Source organism: Amblyraja radiata, chromosome 7, assembly GCF_010909765.2.
Source record: "Amblyraja radiata isolate CabotCenter1 chromosome 7, sAmbRad1.1.pri, whole genome shotgun sequence".
NCBI lineage: Eukaryota > Metazoa > Chordata > Chondrichthyes > Rajiformes > Rajidae > Amblyraja > Amblyraja radiata.
This window is the reverse complement of record NC_045962.1, coordinates 57,506,770-57,522,492: the sequence shown is the minus strand read 5'-3', so window position 1 is coordinate 57,522,492 and position 15,723 is coordinate 57,506,770.

Sequence of the window (15,723 nt, the reverse complement as noted above, 5' to 3'; positions counted from 1 at the left end):
AATAAAGTGTTTGGATTTCGTGCAGGCAAAAACCACAGCAAGTAATTATTTTTCGATTTGGGGGTAATCTTATTCAGTTTCAGTCAGGGTGTGGGAGGCGTAGGCAACAGGCCTGTGGTTGCCATCGGTGGAGGTCTGTATGCAAGCAGCGCCAAGTCCATACTGGGACGCATCACATGTGATTGTCCAGCAATGTTACAAAATTTTGAGATTTTAAAAATCAAGTCTGCAATTTATCAGATAAAGCACAAAAATAAGTTTAACTTGACACCGAATTCACTTTCATATCTTCAGTATTAAAAAGGTTATGGCCATTTTCATACTCGGAAATTAGCATCGTGTTCCCTATTGATTTTCCATTGACAACACAAAAGCTGTGATCGAGGACAGTGAAATGGCCATAACTTTATTAAAAATTAAGAGAACTGAAAGAAATTTTCAGTTATTATAGATTGAAGCATTCTGAAACAAATATGAAACAATCTTACTTGGATGACCTGAAATTAAAGCATATAATTAGTTAGTTACCCAATTGTAGCTAATTCCAAACTTCAATTACTAGATCTAAACATCTATCCATTTCTTAAGAAAAGATTAACATTTTTAAATAGCCTAAGTGTCCAAAGAACATTAACAAAGAATTCACAATAAAACATGATTTTTAAATTTTACATTAATTTATATGCCAAATGGAAGGAATTTAGTGTTCAATTGCTGTAAATTAATGGCCATTTAAATCATCTTTCGAGTGGGATCCTGTGGAACGCGCTGGTTTGGAAAGTTCCCATTGCGGTGGATTTGTACCCCATATGCCCAGAAAAATACTGCGGGATTTAATGGGGCCCCAAATTAGCTACTTGCAACATAGAACTTTGTATAAAGGGATCTTAAGAAGCCCTTTTTAATGTAAAAATAAACAACCTACCTTCCGTTGTCCCCTGTATGAGATCCGTTCCGTTGTCGGCGGTCACGGGTTTAGAGGATAATTTTTAACCTACTATAACAATTAAATTAACCAATTAAGTTTAAAAATAGCTGCAGCGAATGAACCTCGCAGCGATTTTTCGTCAGCAACTGAGTAGGCTGAACAACCTCGATTTGAATAGCCTAGGGAAAATCGCGTTTTAAACCCGCCCCCCTCTCAACGGCGCCAAAATCGCGCACACGGGCAGGGACAGATCTGCAGCCCCACTGAAGGTAGGTTTTGCAACATACCTAGATTGTCACTGGCAACTCTAAAGCAAAGTAGGCAAGGGTGGAAGCACTGGCCATCTGCAACTTTAGGATTTTTAAGGCTCTTTGGAGCTGTGAGTACCCAGACAAGGCAGTGTCTTTGTGTGTCAGTTCCCGCAGGGGGGCAGATATCGCTGCGTTTGGGAATGAATTTCCACAGGTAGTTGACCATTCCCAGGAATCTCTGTCAACTCGTAACGTCAGTGGGAACTGGCATCTCATTAATAGCAGTGGTCTTGGATGGGTCCGGTCTGAGGCCATCACTGGTGAAAACATGGCCGACTTAGTTGAATTCTATGACCCGAAATCTGCATTTTAGGTGGTTAATAGGCCCGACTATGGGTGAACTGGGGTTGGGGACTGGACTTTGTGCCTTCCCTCATGGTGGGAGCCATTGTGGGGGGATGTTCTTTGTGTTTAAGACTCTCATTGGTGTTATGTCTGTATTCTTTCTTTGTGTGCTGCAAAATGGCAAAAAGCATTTCACTTCATTACACCTCGGTGTATGTGAATGTGACCAATAAAATACCTTTGATACCTTTGATAAGCTTGAGATGGATGTCTTTAGCACGGTCTAGTACTTTAATTAGATTGGCATCATGTTCAGCCATGTTGTGTCCGGCAACGAGAATGTCATGGACAATAATAGCGCACGGATACCCCCCAAGCAATTGTTCCATCGTGCACTGGAAAACCTCGCTGGCAGAGTTGATGCCAAATGGCATTCTCAGGAATTTGTAGCGGCCAAAGCGGGTGCCGGATGTGGTGAGGTTGGACGAGTCAGAGTCCAGCAGGATCTGCAAAAACAAACTTTTGGCATCCAGAACAAAGAACACAGATGCACTGCCTATCTGAGCAGCAACTTCCTGTACCGTCGTCATCGAGCAGTGTGGGTGTTTGATCGTTGTGTTGAAGTCTCTGGGGTTGATGCAGATGTGGATTTCTTCCTTTTTTTGTTGTTGCAACCACCATGGTGGAAACCCAGTCAGATGGGTCAGTAAACATAGCAATGACACCCAGGGACACCATCCACTGGAGTTCATTGTATACTCTGTTGTGCATGGCATGCGGAATACGGTATGGAGCTTGGACCACAGGAGTGACATTTGGATCAGTGGCGATATTGTACTTGATGGCAGCCTTCCAAGCTTGTCGTCAAACAGTTCTTTGTATTGTGAAAGTATCTGCTGAGTGGAGCCCTCAATGGGAAAGATTTGATGGACAGCAGCCCCAAAGGAGACCAGGAGTAGATCCTGGCATGCGTTGATTGCAAGCAGGGTTGCAGAATCCCCCCGAACAATGAAAAACGTTAGTTTGTGAGCCTGTAACTCCACGTTGCTCCGTGTTTCTCCATGGGGGTGCAATACCTCACCCCCATAGGCTCCTAACATAGCCGTGGTGTTTTCAACATGTTCAGTTTACGTATACATTTAAATTCAGATAAAGACATGACATTACATTTCGCACCAGTGTCAAGCTTTGCAAGTGCAATGTTGCTGTTAATGAGCAGAGAGACTTAAAGGTAAAGTTGCTTGTTAGTGGAAGCGAACAGGAAGTGAATGTCTGAACTGTTATCTTGGCTCACAGGTAGGAGAGTAGGGGATGGCACTTCCAGCTCTCAGAACTGTTATCAGTAGGTTCATGTTTGAACAGGTGTACATTTTGTCTTGGGAATGAACGAGCCGCACGAGAATGGCAAGATTTCATGAAGTGGTTAAATTGTTTACAGTAGTGGCAAATTTTGCCGTAGGCGGCACAGAATTCTCGACCTGGAGCATGGGTGTTGTTACAGTTGGGGCACTGTTCAATAGACCTTTGAGGCTGCCAGGGAGGGGTGGGTTGTGGACGTCGGCTACAGTAGGAGGTGTCGGTAGCATGGACATTAAATTGGGATCGTTGCCCAGAGCCTACAGACCTTGTGTGCGAAGTAGTAAGTTCAGCGATTATGCAAGCATGTTCAACTTGGTTCAAAGTCAATTCTGTGTTCCAATTCGTCTCGCACTTTGTCACTGAATAAACCTGCTACGAGTTTGTCACGGATGAGATCGTCCCATAAATCTCCAAAGCAGTAGCATGCAGCCATGTGTTTTAAATCACTCAAAAAGTTCTCAATCAGTTCACCTTGTTGCTGGAAGCGAGCAAAAAACGTATTGTGTTCAATTATGGAGTTGGCTCTAAGGTCGCAAAGCTGTCTGAACTTAGCAAGTAAAACCGCAGGGTCTTCGATTTTTTTCTGCAGGCGCCACAATCTGGTTGTTGTGGTCCATAACAGCAGGCGCGTATTTAAAACGCTCCGCGCGCTTCATTGCTTCAGGGCCAGCAAGATTTAAGAGTACAGAAGCATGCACATCAGGTGGATTGTTGCAATGAGAAACACGAATGTAATGGGTGTAGTCGCGCTCGAAGAGGCGCCATCATTCAGCGATGTCGGAGTCAAAGATCAGAGGATCTGGACAGCGAAGTGTGTGAGCCATGGTAGTGATAACAAGTACACAAAACAAACTGGATGGACAAAATAGTAACTAATATACTTAAACGCAGGGTGGGTAGGAAGCCACTTCTGACTCCATGTAAAAGAGTCAGTCACTCGCACAACATGGTACAACATATTCATTAAAGGTTACTCTCAGTACACCAGCACATTGTTAAGGCAAGCATAGCAGCTATTCGACTAACAGTATGAACTGAATTCTGATAAAATAAACTGCATGGCAGGCGGAGCTACTACTAATAAACTACTACCATTGGTTAGTGTAAGTAACTAATCTACAATTATGTCCAGCACAGATATTTTGGACGTGATCCTGTGGTGTTCTTTTTTTATGTCCTATGTTCTAATTGTCCAACAACTCCATGAGGTTTGATGGCCAGAATAACGAGATGACAGTCTTCAGATGCATCCCTGGTCATTACTGGTGTGCATCAGATCTGCGTGCTTGCCCCTCCATTGTTTAGTATGATGTTGAAACAAGGAACTGCAGATGCTGGTTTTCAAACGTTGTGCTGGAGTAATTTAGTGGAGTCAGGCAGCATCTCTAGCGAACATGAATTGATGATGTATCAGGTCGGGACCCTTCTTCTCGGCAACGCTGCCTTTTGCCAACCCTGATTAAAAATGGTGGAATCATCCTTAGATACATGAATTATATTGCTCTTTGCAAAACCAAAGTCCAAAAAAACAGTTTAAGGGGCATCTATGATGATGACTGCACTCAAATGCAAGCTCAGAAACTGACGAAGGAAAGCTTGGATAAATTTGGCGGTGCCTGTGGCATCTTTGTCTTCAAAATTAGCACAAAGAAAACAGAAAATCTGCACCAACCGGCTCATACCAAACAGACTATATGCAGAAGCAAATGTCTTTGCGGATGATCATAGGCGTTCAGTAGTGTATGTTCACATAACTTGGTCTAATGAGTCATCTCTATATATCACAACATTGTGGATATTATGGCCTTACTCGAGAATGTGTGTTAGACAACAACAATTCTCCGCTTGTGGTTAAGCTCCAACTATTAGGAGGCAGTGTTTGTATGATATTTAGGGTATTAGAAACACAAAAAAGATTGTGGTTTGCCCAAGACCCCAAAGTCTTAATGTTACATTTTGTGAAGTTCCTATTGAAATGCCCTTCTACTCGGTAGTGAACTGGCATGATTATGCTCCAATAATATTTGCGATTCTTGTGCCACTAGAGACGCAAAACTACACTAGAGGTAAGTCCTTATAAAGAAAAAAACATTGATTAAAATTGCATGTAATGATTACACAGTGTAGTTATTTAATCTCAGTAGTGTTCAATCCTTGCCTACGGTAACTTTTTTAGATGTCTAATGTGAATAATTATGAAGGTTCATGTCTGCTCATTTTGTGCTGTGATTGATGGAAACTTGCAGCTGAATGTGTAGCTGCCTTAGTTAGCATGGGATGTAATACTCCCCACAGCTTCACAGAATATACCCTGAGATTAGACTGAAATGTCAATCAATTTTACCTTTGAAGGAATCTGTGAATGTCACAGTATATTTAAAATAGAAGATGGTGGACCTATGATAGATGTTTATTTCCCAGAGAATGGCAGGTAACACAGTATTTTATTGCCAGTTGATCATGCTTTAAAAGTGGATGGTAGTGATATGGTGGATAAACAGGAAAATCTATAATTTCATCACTGTGCAAACCTGTCAAGATATTGTGATCACATGATTTTTTTTATCGTGTGCCTTTTATATTTCTGATTATTAACATTTATGCCTAGAGTGTCAGAGGGAGAGTTATAATGATTGACAGTTTCCCACTGAGACACAATACTATGAAATTGGCTTTGTTATTTGTCATGAATGTCAGACAGTTTAAAACCCAAGAGAGCAATATTGCTGGAGGGCAGAGTTATGAGATCTTACAGGCTGAGTGATGAGGGATTGAGACTTTATTCAGCTCTTCTTAAAAATTATGCAAATTTGAGACATTGAATGTTAATGCGTATCATGTCACAGTTAACACACTCTATTCTACACGGCAGAAAATGACTGGAAGGGACAAGCCACATGGTGCATCTCCACTCATCTGCCAGGAGTCTGATGGAAGAACCACCAATATGCTTCCAATGCCTTGTGGAGTGTTTACCTAGAGAATCCTCCAAGATTTATCAAAGGATCACACTTGTAAGAGGTGTTCTAAAATTACATATTTGTTTCTATAATGATATTTCAATAACTTGCATGATTTGGGGAAAATATGCAGCAGGTGATTTTGAGAGTGGTGTAAAGAAAGAATTGATCAAAAGCCCACTGTGAGCAATTAGAGTTAGAAACTATCCAGTAAAAAAAATAATTTACATATTTTTCCATACCTTTATTCACAAAATTGGCAGTTTCCAGTTGGGGGCCTTTAGAATTAGAATTAGAATTAGAATTAAAAATAATGAATAAATATTCCAAGCAAATATCATTATCATCAAAAGCAATAAACAATACAGATGACCGAATGCTGAAAAGTGACCATGTTTGAAGTTACTCACCCATGGTAGGCAGTCCAATGTGCATTATCAGGTAGCTTCCAGAACATCTGTTATGCCTAGTGTAATTGACAAAATGGTGGGAGGAAATTATTATGGTCACCACTGAAAATAGGTCTGCCTACACTGTGTGTGTAGAAATTTAGGTTAATACTCTATCATGAGGTAGTGATCAGGCAAATTGTTATTTCGTAAGGAGTATACCCATTATCAACTATAAGGAGCCTACTGCTCATTTTATTACACACATTTAACCTATTATCTTAGATTAACATACATTATTAGCATTGAAAGACAAAGTCCCAGTTCTGATTAATAATGATTTGAATCAACTACTTCTCAAGGGAGATTAAACACTTATGAACCAGGAACATGATTAGAATCCAGAATTAAAACATTTACTGGTCTTCTGGCAGGTCATATTATAATATTACTAATTATCATTGAAAATGAAAAATATGCAGCTGCTGGAAATCTAAAATACAAATAGAAAAACTGTTGCAGCCATTCCCATGAATTTGAATTAACAGGAAACTCCTCTTTGCACTTTCTTGATTATGACACAAAAAGTTTATAAGTTACTAGACCAAGTGTAAACCCGTTGGGTCTGGTCCCCCAAAGTGTGGTTGCGGGGGAGGGTGGCTGGGGGGGTGGCATGCGGCGTCACACACACTAACTACCCCCCGCACACACGCTAACTATTAATTTGCTCCTTTTACCTTATCTTAAGAAAGAAATTAGAAAATTAAAAGAAGATATGAGGTTGCTTGGGCAAGTAAGGTGAAAGTAAATCCAAAGGGTTTCTACAGCTATATTAATAGCAAAAGGATAACGAGGGATAAAATTGTCGTTAGAGAGTCAGAGTGGACAGCTATCTGCAGAGCCAAAAGAGATGGGGGAGATATTGAACAATTTCTTTTCTTCGGTATTCACCAAGGAGAAGGATATTGAATTATGTGAGGTAAGGGAAACAAGTAGAGTAGCTATGGAAACTATGAGGATCAAAGAAGAGGAAGTACTGACACTTTTGAGAAATATAAAAGTGGATAAGTCTCCAGGTCCGGACAGGATATTCCCTAGGACATTGAGGGAAGTTAGTGTAGAAATAGCAGGGGCTATGACAGAAATATTTCAAATGTCATTAAAAACGGGAATAGTGCCGGAGGATTGGCGTACTGCGCATGTTGTTCCATTGTTTAAAAAGGGGTCTAAGAGTAAACCTAGCAATTATAGACCTGTTAGTTTGACGTCAGTGGTGGGCAAATTAATGGAAAGGATACTTAGAGATAATATATATAAGCATCTGGATAAACAGGGTCTGATTAGGAACAGTCAACATGGATTTGTGCCTGGAAGGTCATGTTTGACTAATCTTCTTGAATTTTTTGAAGAGGTTACTCGGGAAATTGATGAGGGTAAAGCAGTGGATGTTGTATATATGGACTTCAGTAAGGCCTTTGACAAGGTTCCTCACGGAAGGTTGGTTAAGAAGGTTCAATGGTTGAGTATTAATGGTGGAGTAGCAAGATGGATTCAACAGTGGCTGAATGGGAGATGCCAGAGAGTAATGGTGGATGGTTGTTTGTCAGGTTGGAGGCCAGTGACTAGTGGGGTGCCACAGGGATCTGTGTTGGGTCCACTGTTGTTTGTCATGTACATCAATGATCTGGATGATGGTGTGGTAAATTGGATTAGTAAGTATGCAGATGATACTAAGATAGGTGGGGTTGTGGATAATGAAGTAGATTTTCAAAGTCTACAGAGAGATTTATGCCAGTTGGAAGAGTGGGCTGAAAGATGACAGATGGAGTTTAATGCTGATAAGTGTGAGGCGCTACATCTTGGCAGGACAAATCAAAATAGGACGTACATGGTAAATGGTAGGGAATTGAAGAATGCAGGTGAACAGAGGGATCTGGGAATAACTGTGCACAGTTCCCTGAAAGTGGAATCTCATGTAGATAGGGTGGTAAAGAAAGCTTTTGGTGTGCTGGCCTTTATAAATCAGAGCATTGAGTATAGAAGTTGGGATGTAATGTTAAAATTGTACAAGGCATTGGTGAGGCCAATTCTGGAGTATGGTGTACAATTTTCATCGCCTAATTATAGGAAGGATGTCAACAAAATAGAGAGAGTACAGAGGAGATTTACTAGAATGTTGCCATGAGTTTCAGCAACTAAGTTACAGAGAAAGGTTGAACAAGTTAGGGCTTTATTCTTTGGAGCGCAGAAGGTTACGGGGGGACTTGATAGAGGTCTTTAAAATGATGAGAGGGATAGACAGAGTTGACGTGGATAAGCTTTTCCCACTGAGAGTAGGGAAGATTCAATCAAGGGGACATGACTTGAGAATTAAGGGACAGAAGTTTAGGGGTAACATGAGGGGGAACTTCTTTACTCAGAGAGTGGTGGCTGTGTGGAATGAGCTTCCAGTGAAGGAGGTGGAGGCAGGTTCATTTTTATCATTTAAAAATAAATTGGATAGTTATATGGACGGGAAAGGAATGGAGGGTTATGGTCTGAACGCAGGTGTATGGGACTGGGGGAGAATACGTGTTCGGCACGGACTAGAAGGGTCGAGATGGCCTGTTTCCGTGCTGTAATTGTTATATGGTTATTATATGGTTACCCTATAACCGCCCTATCCACTGACGCATAGCCCCCAACTCGCAGGCGTGTTGAGAGGGGGTGGGAGGGGGGGGGGGGGGTAGAGAGTGAGGGCAGAGAGAGAATCGGGAGAGACGGAGAGAAAGGGGCAGAGACAGAAGGGCAAGAGACAGAGGGAGAGGGGGAGGAGGAGAGGAGGAGAGGGAGGGTGGGGGAGGGGGGGGAGGGGGGGTGAGGGAGGGTGGGTGAGGGGGGGAGGGGTGAGATAAATGGGATGAAGGAGAGGGGGAAGAGAAGGGGAGGGAAGGGAGGGGGAGAGGAGGGAAGGGAGGGGGAGGATGGGGAAGGGGTGGAGGGGAGGGGGTAGGGGATGGGGTGGAGGGAAGGTGATAGGGGAGGGGTGGAGGGGAGGGGGGAAGGGGGTTTAGGGGAGGGCGTGTGGGGGAGCGCAGGGGCGTGGGGGAGAGGAAGGGGGGAGAGAGAGAGGGGGAGAGAGAGAGGGAGGAGGAGAGAGATGGGGGAGAGACAGAGCGAAATGCAACCGTGCGTCATGCATTCAGAATGTTCTGGAAATGAAGCGTGCACATCTCATGCACGAAAACTGTCGGCAGCTCTATGGAATTCAGGGGAGCAGCCTGCGGCGTCATACACACTAACCACCCCCTCTCCTCCTCCCTCTAACCACTTACCTCCTCCCCTCTCCTTAGTGATGTTAAGTGACAAATAATTAAATTAAATGAAAACCAATGGAATCTACAACCTGGCAGGCCGGGGGGGGGGGGGGGGGGGGCAGCAGACAGGGTGGAGGGGCGGTGCTGGGTGGGGCCACCAGACAGGCTGGGGGGGGCAGGGCCAGTTGGGCCAGGAGCAAAGGCATTGTGAGGTCAGCGGGCTGGGCGGGGGCCACCAGGCAGGCTGTGGGGTGGCAGGGCGGGGCCAGTTGGGCCAGGTGCAAAGGAATTGTGAGGTCAGCGGGCGGGGCAACAGGCATGCTGGGGGGGGCAGGTGCAAAGGCATTGTGAAAGGGAGGGAGGGGGAGAGATCTCCCACCCCTGTCCCATTGTGGTTAGACATCTGAGATGGCACTCATGCAGAAGTTTGATTTTAGTGGGACCATGTGAAGGTTTCAATCTCCCACACCTGTCCCATTGTGATAGCATATGTAAATGAGATCCATTGTAATTGGACATCTGTGAGATGGCACTATGACATGCAGCAGTTTAATTTTTTTTTAATTTGGACTTTTGTGAACAATTTTATTCAAAATCTGGGGAAATAATTGACGAAATCTAGAGAGGAGTGGATTTCTGAACTCATAAGGTAAATCCCTATCGAAATTGTAAAAATCTCCGCGTTTTTGCATCTGGTTTTCGAGGAGATACTTTTCACATGCAAAATCACACACACACACACACACACACACACACACACACACACGCACACACACACACTCACACAGACAGACACACACACACACAAAGAGTTTTAATAGACACTAGACCAAGTGCAGACCCGTTGGGTCTGTTCCCCCAAAGTGTGGTTGCGGGGGGGGGGGGGGCATGAGGCATCACACACACTAACTACCCCCCCCCCCCCGCACACACGCTAACTACCCCCCTTGATATTATATTCATATTATTAATTTGCTCCTTTTACCCCATAACCGCCCTATCCACTGACGCATAGCCCCCAACTCGCAGGCACATCTAGAGAGGGGGGGGGGGTAGAGAGTGAGGGCAGAGAGAGAATGAGGAGAGACAGAGAGAAAGGTGCAGTCAAAAGGGCAAGAGACAGAGGGAGAGGGGGGCGGAGGAGAGGGAGGGTGGGTAAGGGAGGGAGGGTGGGGGAGGAGGGGTGAGTGAGATGGGAGGAGAGAGAGAGGGGAGGAGAGATATAGGCTGAGAGGGGGGGAGGGAAGGGGGAGGGGGAGAGGTGGGGGGGCAGGGAGGGGGAGGGAGAGTGGGAAGGGGATGGGATGGAGGGAAGGGGGGAGGGGTGGAGGGGGTTTAGAGGAGGGAGGGTGGGGGAGAGGAAGGGGAGAGAGAGAGGGGGAAGGGAGAGAGAGAGAGAGGGGGAGAGAGAGAGGGGAGTGAAAGATGGGGAGAGAGAGATGGGGGAGAGACAGGGAGGGCGAAATGCAACCGTGCGTCACGCGTTCAGAATGTTATGGAAATGAAGTGTGCGCGTCTCATGCACGAAAGCTATCGGCAGCTCTTTGGAATTCAGGGGGGCAGCCTGCCACGTCACACACACACACTACCCACCCCCACTCTAACCTGCCCCTTCTCCTCCTCCCCTCCCCTCCCCTCTTCCCCCCTCCCCTTCCACACACACTGCGGGTCCGATCTAAGCTGTCAATGATGACAGCAATTTTTTTTTTTTTAACTGTCTTTGAAATTAAAAGATAATGTTAAGAATTAGTGATGTTAAGTGACAAATAATTAAATTAAATTCAATGAAAATCAATAGAATCTACAACCTGGGAGCTGGGGGGTGGGTCCTGCAGACAGGCTGGGGTGGCGGGGCCGTGCGGGGCCACCAGGCAGGCTGGGGGGGGGGGGCAGGGCCGGGCGGGGCCAGTTGGGCCAGGTGCAATGGCATTGTGAGGTCAGTGGGCGGGGCCACCAGGCAGGCTGGCGGGCGGGGGGGGGGGGGGGGGGCAGTTCGGCCAGGAGCAATGGCATTGTGAAAGGGAGGGAGGGGGAGAGATCTCCCACCCCTGTCCCATTGTGATTAGTCATCTGTGAGATGGCGCCGTGACTCATGCAGCAGTTTGATTTTAGTGGGACCACGTGAAGGTTCCAATCTCCCACGCCTGTTCCATTGTAATGTCATATATGTAAATGAGATCCATTGCGATTGGACATCTGTGAGGTGGCACTGTGATATGCAGCAGTTTGATTTTAGTGGGACCACGTGAAGGTTCCAATCTCCCACACCAGTTCCATTGTGATGTCATATGTGTAAATGAGATCCATTGCGATTGTACATCTGTGAGGTGGCACTGACTCGTGCAGCAGTTTGATTTTAACATTTTTTGATGTTTCGTTAACAATTTTATTCAAAATGTGGGGAAATAATTGACGAAATCTAGAGAGGAGTGGATTTCTGAACTCATAAATGCGTGGCGGCACTGCATTGGAGCGCTGGAGCGCTGGAGCGGAGCGGAGCGGAGCGGGCGATGCCTTGCCTGGGTCGCCGCGCTGGAGCTCTGGCGAGCTGGACCGCCGTGAGCAACATCTCCGGGCTGCGGGTTTGCGGAGCGGAGAGGCGGCGTGCGGAGATACGGCGTGCGTAGAGGCGGCAGTGAGGAGAGCGGGGCGCCGACTTTTTCACCTGGAGCCTGGGAGCTCCAAACCGGCGCGGCCTTGTCGGCTTCGGCAGCCGCGGGCTCCAACCATGAAGCGGCCGTTCCAAGTGGCCCAGCCGCCGAAAGGACTCTCCCGACGCCGGGGCAAGACCACCCGGTGAGAACGGCCAGGGACATCGGGCCTCCGTAGAGGCAATTGCGGTGGCCCCAATAAGCCTGACTTTGGGATGAACAAGGGGTGGGGACTGGACATTGTGCCTTCCTCCACAGTGCTATCCACTGTGGGGGGATGATTTTTTTTTGTCTAACTGTAGTCTTGTAGGTCTGTGTCCAAGATGGCTGACGTGAAGGGAGAGTGGACGCTGGCACGAATTGGTTGCCGCTGCTCCCTCTTCACACTGTGTTTTTGATTTTCTGTTTTTGGATTGAATCCTGTTTTTGATTTGTGTCTCTGTGATGTCCTTATTGTTATATTCCGATTATATGTTTACTATGTAAGGTGTCCTTGAGATTTTGTATGAAAGGCGCCCATTAAATATAAAATTTATTATTATAAATTAAATCCCTACTAAAATTGTAAAAATCTCTGCGTTTTTGCGTCTGGTTTTCGAGGAGATACATTTCACATGCAAAATAACACACACACACACACACACACACACACACACACAGACACACACACACACACACACACACACACACACACACACACACACACACACACACACACAGCTTTAAACCAAGTACTAGACCAAGTGCAGACCAAGACCCGTTGGGTCTGTTCCCCCAAAGTGTGGTTGCGGGGGAGGGGGGGGGGGGGGGGGGGGGGGGAGAGCGGCATGTAGCATCACACACACTAACTGCCCCCCCGCACACATGCTGACTACCCCCCTTGATATTATATTAATATTATTAATTTGCTCCTTTTACCCCATAACCGCCCTATCCACTAACACATAGCCCCCAACTCACAGGCTCATCTAGAGGGGGGGGGGGGGTAGAGAGTGAGGGCAGAGAGAGAATGGGGAGAGACTGAGAGAAAGAGGCAGAGACAGAAGGGCAAGAGACAGAGGGAGAGGGGAGTGGAGGGGAGGAGAGGGAGGAGGGGGGAGGAGGGTGAGAGAGATGGGAGGACAGAGAGGGGAGGGGAGAGAGGGGGGCTGAGAGGGGGGAGGGAAGGGGGAGAGGGAGGGGGAGAGGGGAGGGGATGGGGTGGAGGGAAGGGGGTAGGGGAGGGGTGGAGGGAAGGGGGTAGGGGAGGGGTGGAGGAGAGGGGGGTTTAGGGAGGGAGGGTGGGGGAGGGCAGGGGGTGGGGGAGAGGAAGGGGGGAGAGAGTGAGAGAGATGGGGAGAGAGAGAAGGGGAGAGGGAGAGAGAGTTAAATGCAACCGTGCGTCACGCGTTCAGAATGTTCTGGAAATGAAGCGTACGCGTCTCATGCACGAAAGCTGTCGGCAGCTGTATGGAATTCAGGGGAGCAGCCTGCCGTGTCACACACACACTAACCACCCCCCCCCCCCCCCCCCCCCCCCCCCCCCCCCCGTCCCCTCCTCCCCTCTCCCTCCCTCCCCCTCCACACACACACAGCTTGTCTGATCTAAGCTGTCAATGAATACAGCAAATTTATTTTTTTAAACTGTGAAATTAAACAGTTTGATTTTAGTGGGAACACGTGAAGGTTCCAATCTCCCTCACTGTCCCATTGTGATGTCATATATGTAAATTAGATCCATTGTGATGGGACATCTGTGAGGTGGCACTTTGGCTCATGCAGCAGTTGGATTTTATTTTTTTTTGATGTTTTGTGAACAATTTTATTCAAAATGTGGGGAAATAATTGACAAAATCTAGAGAGGAGTGGAAATCTAGAGAGGACGTTTTTGTGTCTGGTTTTCGAGGAGATACGTATCACATGCAAAATAACACACACACATCCACACACATCCACACACACACACACACACACATCCACACACATCCACACACATCCACACACATCCACACACACCCACACACACACACACACACACACACACACACACACACACACACACTTCCAAGTTTAACTGTAAGAAATCCATTCAGCTTGCAAAAAGACAATTGTAACATCCATAGTTCAAGTTGAAGTTCACATTTATTGTCACATGCACCATTTAAGGTACAGTGATATTTGAGTTACCATACAGCCATACAAGTAAAGAGAACACAATTCACAATAGAATTTAACATAAACATCCACCACAGTGGAATCAGCATTCTTCACGGTGATGGAAGGCAATAAGGTTCAGTCATCTTCCTCCTTTGTTCACCCGTGGTTGTGGCCTTGAACCCTCCGCAGTCCCCACTACAGATGTTCAGACCCTCTCGTCGCGATGATCGATACTTCGATGTCGGGACGGATCGGAACACATTGCGTGGCTTGGAGTTCCCGAATCGGCCGCTTCTTACCAGAGACCGCGACTTCACGATGTTAAAGTCCACAGGCCCCGCGGTTGGAGCTCCAACACTGGCGATCCTCGGCAAAGGATGCCATCTCCCGCTCTGCGATGGTAAGCACGCCATGCCGGCTGCTTGAAGCTCTGGGCCGGTCTCCAGTCTGGAGAGGCTGCACCAATCCAGTTGTTAGGCCGCGAGGGGAGCGAAGATGCGACAAGGAAAACGTTGCATCTCCGTCGAGGTAAGTGACTGGAAACGGGTTCCCCCTATTTCCTCCCCTCACCCCCCACATCAAACCTACCGAAAAACATTAAACACACATTTAGACACACTAAAAATAACAAAAAAGTCTAAAAAAAACACACGAGTTGCTGGCTTTTAGTCTTTATCAATACTAATGTTCAATGGTACTTTATTGTCATATGTACAGTGAAATTCTTTTTTTGTATACAATTCAGTAAAATTTTACTGTACATGAGAACAAGTATACCAAGTGCAAGAATGTAAGAACAGTAGATTATACTGAGAGAGTTTAGAAGAGTCGCTATGTTTCCGGCATCAACTTGAATCCTTTAAGTTTCAAAGTTCTTAAAAATATAGTCTTAACCTAGCCTTAAATGCTCATTGCTCTCCATTCGATCCAAAAGGTTATTCTGTTTTAAATGATACCTAGCCAAAGATTCCTAGAGTGAGGATAGAGATACAAGGGACTGCAGATGCTGGTCCACAAAAAAAAGATACAAAATGCTGGTGTAACCCAGCAGGTCAGGCAGTATCTCTGGAGGAAATGAACAGGCTGAACTAAACAAAAATGCTGCTAGTTTACTTAGACATGGACATAGAACAGTTCAGCACAGGAAGATCAATGCAAAATGTTAGAGTAACTCAGCATCTCTGGAGAGAAGGAATGGGTGATGATTCAGGTCGAGACCCTTCTTCAGACCCGAAACGTCGCCATTCCTTCTTTACAGAGATGCTGCCTATCCCACTGAGTTACTCCAGTATTTTGTGTCTACAGTGTGAATCAGCATCTGCAGTTCCTTCCGACACAGTACAGCACAGGCACTTGCCCTTCAGCCCATGTTGCTGTCAAAGATGATGCCAAATTAAAACTATCCCTT